General features: G+C 36.5%; 1 pseudogene; it reads left to right on the top strand.

Moving 5' to 3' along the window:
- The first annotated feature begins 5,397 nt into the window (after nucleotides 1-5,397).
- Nucleotides 5,398-5,792, top strand: LOC136126101 (small ribosomal subunit protein uS17m pseudogene; annotated as a pseudogene).
- Nucleotides 5,793-6,567: the final 775 nt, after the last annotated feature.

The raw sequence follows: 6,567 nt of genomic DNA, 5'->3' as shown, positions 1-6,567 counted from the left end.
TATACATTCTAACATATGGCCTTGCTGACATTTAGTTAGCTTTAGCCTTTGGTGTTCATCCTTCTTTTAATTATTTTTATTCTAAAAAATCAGGTTAGAGGAACCAAAATAAAGTTCTTTGGCAGATAGGAATCCTGTTTACTTTCCAACTCTGAACTCAGCAGGTTAAGTAATTGGGCTACAGAAAAGTTCCTCCATTTCTATTTCCAGCTGGTGATACACAAAAGGCAGGAAGTTATCTCATTAATGGGGCACCAGCTTTATGCAAATTATGGTAACAAAAAGGCTTCCCTTCATACTTTTTCATAAATTACCTAATAAAGTGGGAATAAATGGCCATATTCAAGAGCCTTTGTTGTATTTTTAGCACAAGACTCTTTCTGTTACTGCAAATATGACTAAATGCGCCTTGCTCAAAAGGGGTGTTTATGAAATAAGGCCACTCAAAAGCTTTTATTTCTTAACAGCCTTCAGTTACTTTTATGGCACAAAATTAACATAATTAGTCACAGAGAATAGATGACATAAGCAGCGTGCCATGCACAAAGGGGGGAAGCAGTATCTAAGGAAGGTATTTTGAGAGATCAAAAATTTTCAAAGTGCTTAATACTAGAAGGTCCTTTTTATTTGTGCACAGCCTTAAGATACTTTTTTTTTTAACTCCGTGAAATTCACATAATGAGATGCAGTAGACAGATGACATTAGCGATGTGCCATTAGAAAGAGGTCAGTTTCCTCTGAAAGATAGTCACTGTTCCTGCTCGTCATTAATTTGCAGCTTCAAAGCACTGAGCATATGATAGCCTGGCATGTTAAGCAAGTTGCAGTTATCTTTAAATAACCATTTTTTCCAGTTATTAGAAGCTAAAGTTTTTAAACTACCGACTGAAAGCAAAATTAAAGCACGCAGCAGTGTAAGAGGGAAAAAAAAGGGAAAGAAAGAAAGGCTGGAAGAAGATGAGGAAAAGAAAATCAAATATATTTTAAAAATGAAATTGCTGGTGGTTTTCCCTGGAGGTGACCCGCTTTAACTTCAGTGCTAGAATTTCGGGGTTAGTGATGGGCCTTGAAGATTGGAGCGCTAGCTAGCAAATGGAACAAGTGGGGATTTTTGTTTTCTGGGTCCTTATTATGGCACGTATTACAAGGCTGAAAAGGGCTCCACGAGCCCTAGGAGCATGATAAAGGTTAAGAGCATGTGGGTTCGTCTTACATGGGTACTGATCAAAAAAAGTGCATTGAGAAATATATCAGATTATCTTATTTTAAAGTGAAGATCAGTGAGATTTCTCTGGTTTGGTTTGTGAAAAAAATCACAGAAGAGAACACAGAAAACTAAAGTATTGAGACTTTGAATTCATCTGAGTTCAAATCTGTTATGACAAGACTTTTACTTTTAAATAATTCCTTTTTTGCATCAAAATACATCAATATGGTACAACATTCATAATATTCACAAAGACTTACAGACTCTCACACTTTACATTCCCTTGGAGTCTATTTTTGGCATGGAATTTCTAGAAGTATTTCATAGGATTTAGCTGCTTTAAAAACATTCTGATTTATAACCTCAATCCCCCCACCCAAAGTAAAGTTCAGTCACCAAAATCTCCAGTGTGCACGTGGTGGTGGTGACTGACTTTCTGCGGTACATTTAGCTTGTGTGTCAGTGAGTGGCAAGGCCGAAAAGCATCACGTGAATAGGTATTAGCAAGAAAATAGCAAACAACATTGGTGAACATTTTGGAACTATTGAAACGAAATGCTTATTTTTAGGTCATCAATACATAAGGAAAAAATGGTGGCTATCAAATGATGTTTTCACATTTGCAGTGACATTTTTCTATTAGGAGTGTTATCTTTAAACATTGTCTAGATTGGTGGAGTTGCATCTTTTCAGTGCTTGAATTACCTGATGCTGGGCAGGGCTGGGGAAGATGGCCCGGGGCATTGTTCCCGGCTGCTGAGGAGAGGAAGCAAAGGCCGAGACCCAGGCTGATGCTGGAGCTACGGTGGCCTTACACGATGAGGGCCATAGCAGGCTGAACCAGCAACACTTCTGGAGGAGTTCTGATATGAAAATCAGGGATTAAGGAAGAGTAAAACAAACTGCACCACTTCCTTCCATAAAACAAATGTGGTTTTACACTGCAAAACTTGCTTTTAACATTGTTTAACTTCCATTTAAACTTTCTTTTTCATAAAATAGTTTTCAAATAATTTAGCTGCTTCTCTTCTAGCAACTTGTAGGTAACGTATTAATGCTAGGGAAACACCCTGAGGTACCCCTCAAGTAACTTATAGTGAAGGAAGCAGTATCAACAGACACACTGAGAAGAGTTTGACGCTGCAAAAATAGAGAAGCTGTGAGTATTTCTGTCTTTGTGCATCAAAGAAAGTATCATTGAAGTGTAACTAGAAATTCACTTAGAGTGACAAAACTGAGAAGCTCAAACAAGGGAGCCTGAAAGGGCAAGGGCCATGCAGGGCAGGGCTAGTTCTCCACTGAAAAAGTGAAACATTTCAAATTTAATTCTTATTTTAAAACAGCATCTAATACAAATTCAGGCTGACTTGGACTGCCTTTTGGTAGTACTTTAGATTCAGAGATAACGATAACCACCTCTACCTTTTTAAAGTACTTCCTGCGTGTTGGACTCTGTAATGTGTGCTTTGCATAGATTTAAACTTTAACCCTCTCAACAATTCTATGAAGTAAATATTTTTATCCCTGTTTTTCAGATGAGAAAACTGAAGCTCAGACAGATTAACTGACTTGCCCAACGTCACAGAGTTTAGGAAATAGCAGCTGGATTCAAACTCATTTTTTTTTTTTTTTTTTTGGCTGCTCTGCGTGGCTTCTTGTGGAATCTTAGTTCCTCGACCAGGGAAAGTGCCAGTCTTAACCACTGGACCGCCAGGGAATTCCCTCTAACTCAATTCTGAATGAAAATGAACTTTTCATTATACTATACATAGAAACTGTACATATAAGTAATAGATTAGAATCCATCTTCTTCCACTAACTCGCAAGGAATGCCCTCAAGGATCTGAGTATATGAGTGGTTAGAGAGGACACATGGAGAGTATAATATTGAAATTTTCAGAGACTTACTTATTACTAGTGTTCACATTTAGCTTTTGAATGGTTTAAAATGCTATATGCATTTGTAAATAAAATTGATATAGATTTTCCTTTAAGAATCTCTAGCTGTAAAATAATAGACAATATATATAAATGGCAAAAAAATAAACAAAAAACAATCAAGCATCCGACCAAATACATATCTGCAATGTAGAGTGACTGAAGAAAAATTTCCATCGAGTTCAAATGCTATAGCTTCCTTTTTGTCACTGTTTCTTTCCGATGAAAAATGCTGTAGAATAATTTTATGTGTTTGGTTACGTAAAAGAAGCAAAGATGGTTAATACTATACTTTTTCTTACAAAATGGATTCCATCTGCTTTTATTAAGGAGAATAGTTAGAGTAGAATGAGATACTTATTAATCTAGCTGGTCTAGGTAAGGTCTAGTTCACTTTAATTAAAAAGCTGAATTTCTAAGGAATTGCATATATATAGACACACTGAGAGCACCTTACATTTTACGCTTAACCTTTTATTTTAATCCTGATGCTTTCAATATTGTTATTTTAAGTACATGTTAATAATATGCAAACTGATGCTTTGAAAATTCTCTGAGATGTGGTTAATGAAGAGAAACTGCACCATAAATTGCATCCAAAATATGCAGTCCATGCAGATGTAATTTTTCTTGAACTACAGGATTTTGCAATAAACATCTTTCAGCTTGTTTGGATTTATTCTCTATTGTTTATAAGAAGTACCATCAGGCACTACTGCATGAAAGAACTACATATAGTAACAGGCAATCTTAGTTTAACAAGATCCTTTGGATAAAAATAGATTTCAGATCTACCTCCTGCCAGCGGAATGCAAATTCCGATGAAACTACACACTAGTGTTTTTCATAATTTAAAGTTCGTCACATGGTATAATGCACTTGCTCACTTTCCCCTGAGTTCTGTCAGAGGAGGCAGAGGGCTATGCCATTTTATGATCACTAGAGACCGAATGTTCTACAAGGTATTCTGGGAACTGTAGTTAACAGAGAACATTTTTCTTTCAAGTGCATTTGTTAAAACAATGCCCAAAAGAGACATGGTATTCCGGCGACTGCCAGTGTTTCTTTGATAAACGCTGCATTTTTCAAAAGGTCGTAACTAGCAATTTGGCCATTGTTAAATGGCACCATCTGTAGTTTAGCCTGCAGGTTTGCACAACCCGAGATGCTGTCACCCTTTTGGAAAGTCTGTCTTTCAAAGAACTCTTGTAAGCCTAGGTTAAGAAAGACATGAAGATAGTTGGTCTTTTCACTGATTTCATTTCAAGCTGAATTATCAAGCAAAAAGACGATGTGCTTGGAGTGCATGGGAATGACTGTTTATCTCACAATGGGTTATTTTACACTTCTCCTTGTTTTACTTCCACGTTATATTATTATCATTTGGGAATGGGTGGGAAGGTTGCCAGGAAGGAAATAAGAAAATACTATGATTCTATCTTTTGCTAGAAGAAATAAGTATTCTTTGGATCATAGACTATACCAGGAGGCAGAAACTAAAATCTTGCAGGAGACAGGTGTTTATGGTAAATGGGACTCTGGCTACCCGGGGAGCTAAGGTAGCTAAAATGAACAACCTGTATACCGCTCTAGCAGATGGCTGCCGTGCCCCTTGTTGCAAGCTGGCCTATATTTTTTCCAAAAAAGTCAGAATCATGGATTTTTCTTACAATATTAAATGTATCAAGTGCCTTAATTTTTAAACGTTGGTATCATGTTCAGCTTTAAAATAAATTTGTTATTTGTGCAAGTCAAACAAAACACTTCTCTCAACCAGATTTGGCCAGGCCACCTCAGTTTGAGACCTGTGTTCTAATCTTGCATCTTCACACCAGTAAAGCACCGATGCCTTCTTAAAAATGAGCAATAAATGCAGAAAAGGTAAAACGTTAGAAAAAATAAAACTTGATATTTTTTGGTTCATCTGTTTCTGTGTTTCAAATGGACTGATTATATTGAAATTATTTTAATAACTTTCTCTCAACTTTTGAATTCCTTTTCAAAACATATTTCTGTAACTTGTGTGCTGACACTCTGACTTCATAGGTCATCAGTACTTTTCTTTTTATTTTACAATTTTGTTTTGTTTTGTATTGTCTTTTTGAGGTAGACCAAAATTCATGCATCAGAAATGATTACGGAAGGAGCTGGGAGGTGACTGCCGGCCGCGTGCCACCGCTGCAGATGGAAGTAGATTCCGGGGCCGGAAGCGCCACAGTGTAGGGAGCTCTCCAGGTGAGCAAAGCCAAATAATGTCAATAGCTCGTTCATCTGTCCATGCCAAATGGGGGTCATGGGGAAGGTGATTGGGACAGCAATGCAAAAAACTGCTAAAGTGAGAGTGACCAGACTTGTTCTGGATCCCTATTTATTAAAGTATTTTAATAAGCGAAAAACCTACTTTGCCCACGAAGCTCTCCAGCAGTGCACCATTGGGGATACTGTGCTTCTCAAAGCTTTACCTGTCCCACGAACAAAGCATGTGAAGCATGAACTGGCTGAGATCATTTTCAAAGTTGGGTAAGTCTTAAATCCAGTGACCGGAAAGGGCTGCGCTGGAATTGCCTACCTGGAGAGTCCAGTCGGTCTGGAAACCACCCACCTAACCAAAAACCTGGAAAAACTCCATCTCTCTTCAGCACAGTGAAGGAGGATTAGAAGACGGAGTCAAAGGGAAGGGTTTCTAAGTTTGCTTTATGGAAAAATTTTTCTAAGTTTCCTCACAAACCATTCAGTTTCTCTTCTGGTGTTTATGAAATAGCTAAAAGTAAATAAAGTAAAGGCCTTGTTATATTTTTTCATTAAAAAGACAGGATTAGGGAAGAATTAATATCATTAAACCTAAATAAAGTAGCAAAATAATAAATGAATGTATATTTATTTGTGAGAAGGTTATTTTATAGAGAAAGCTTTGGAAATTGAACAAGAGAAAGTGATAGTTATTGGTAGATTCTTGTCTCAAAAGTAAGGTAATCTGTCTTTTTTAAGTACATACCAATACCCTAACTTTGGTTGCATAAGTATCCAAATACAATAAAATGGGATTGTGTGGAAAACAGTCACAAAGAAGAACAACAGAATTTTGGAGAAGAATCAAAATGATGAGAAAATCTTGGTTTTTTTCTAAGAGAATTAATATGCATGTATACAGATGTGTAGGATCCCATTTTATATATGTTAAAAAGAAAGATAAAAGTATATCCAAGAGCATTCGTTGAATATATACATCCAAATCAATGCATTTAGTGTTTACAGTTAATGTAAGGATTGCTATTAGCCTATATGTATTTAAGCTCTACCTACAATTTTCCTAAATGTGCTCATTTTATTTGGAACAAATGTGCCATGCTAGCATATCAAATGATAAGCTATCTCATAAGAATCAGTTCCTAACTTAAAATTATTGGATATTTTAAAGATCC

Source organism: Phocoena phocoena, chromosome 7, assembly GCF_963924675.1.
Source record: "Phocoena phocoena chromosome 7, mPhoPho1.1, whole genome shotgun sequence".
Classification (NCBI taxonomy): Eukaryota; Metazoa; Chordata; class Mammalia; order Artiodactyla; family Phocoenidae; genus Phocoena; species Phocoena phocoena.
The sequence above is the reverse complement of the archived record's forward strand: the minus strand, read 5'-3'. Positions and strand labels throughout refer to the sequence as shown.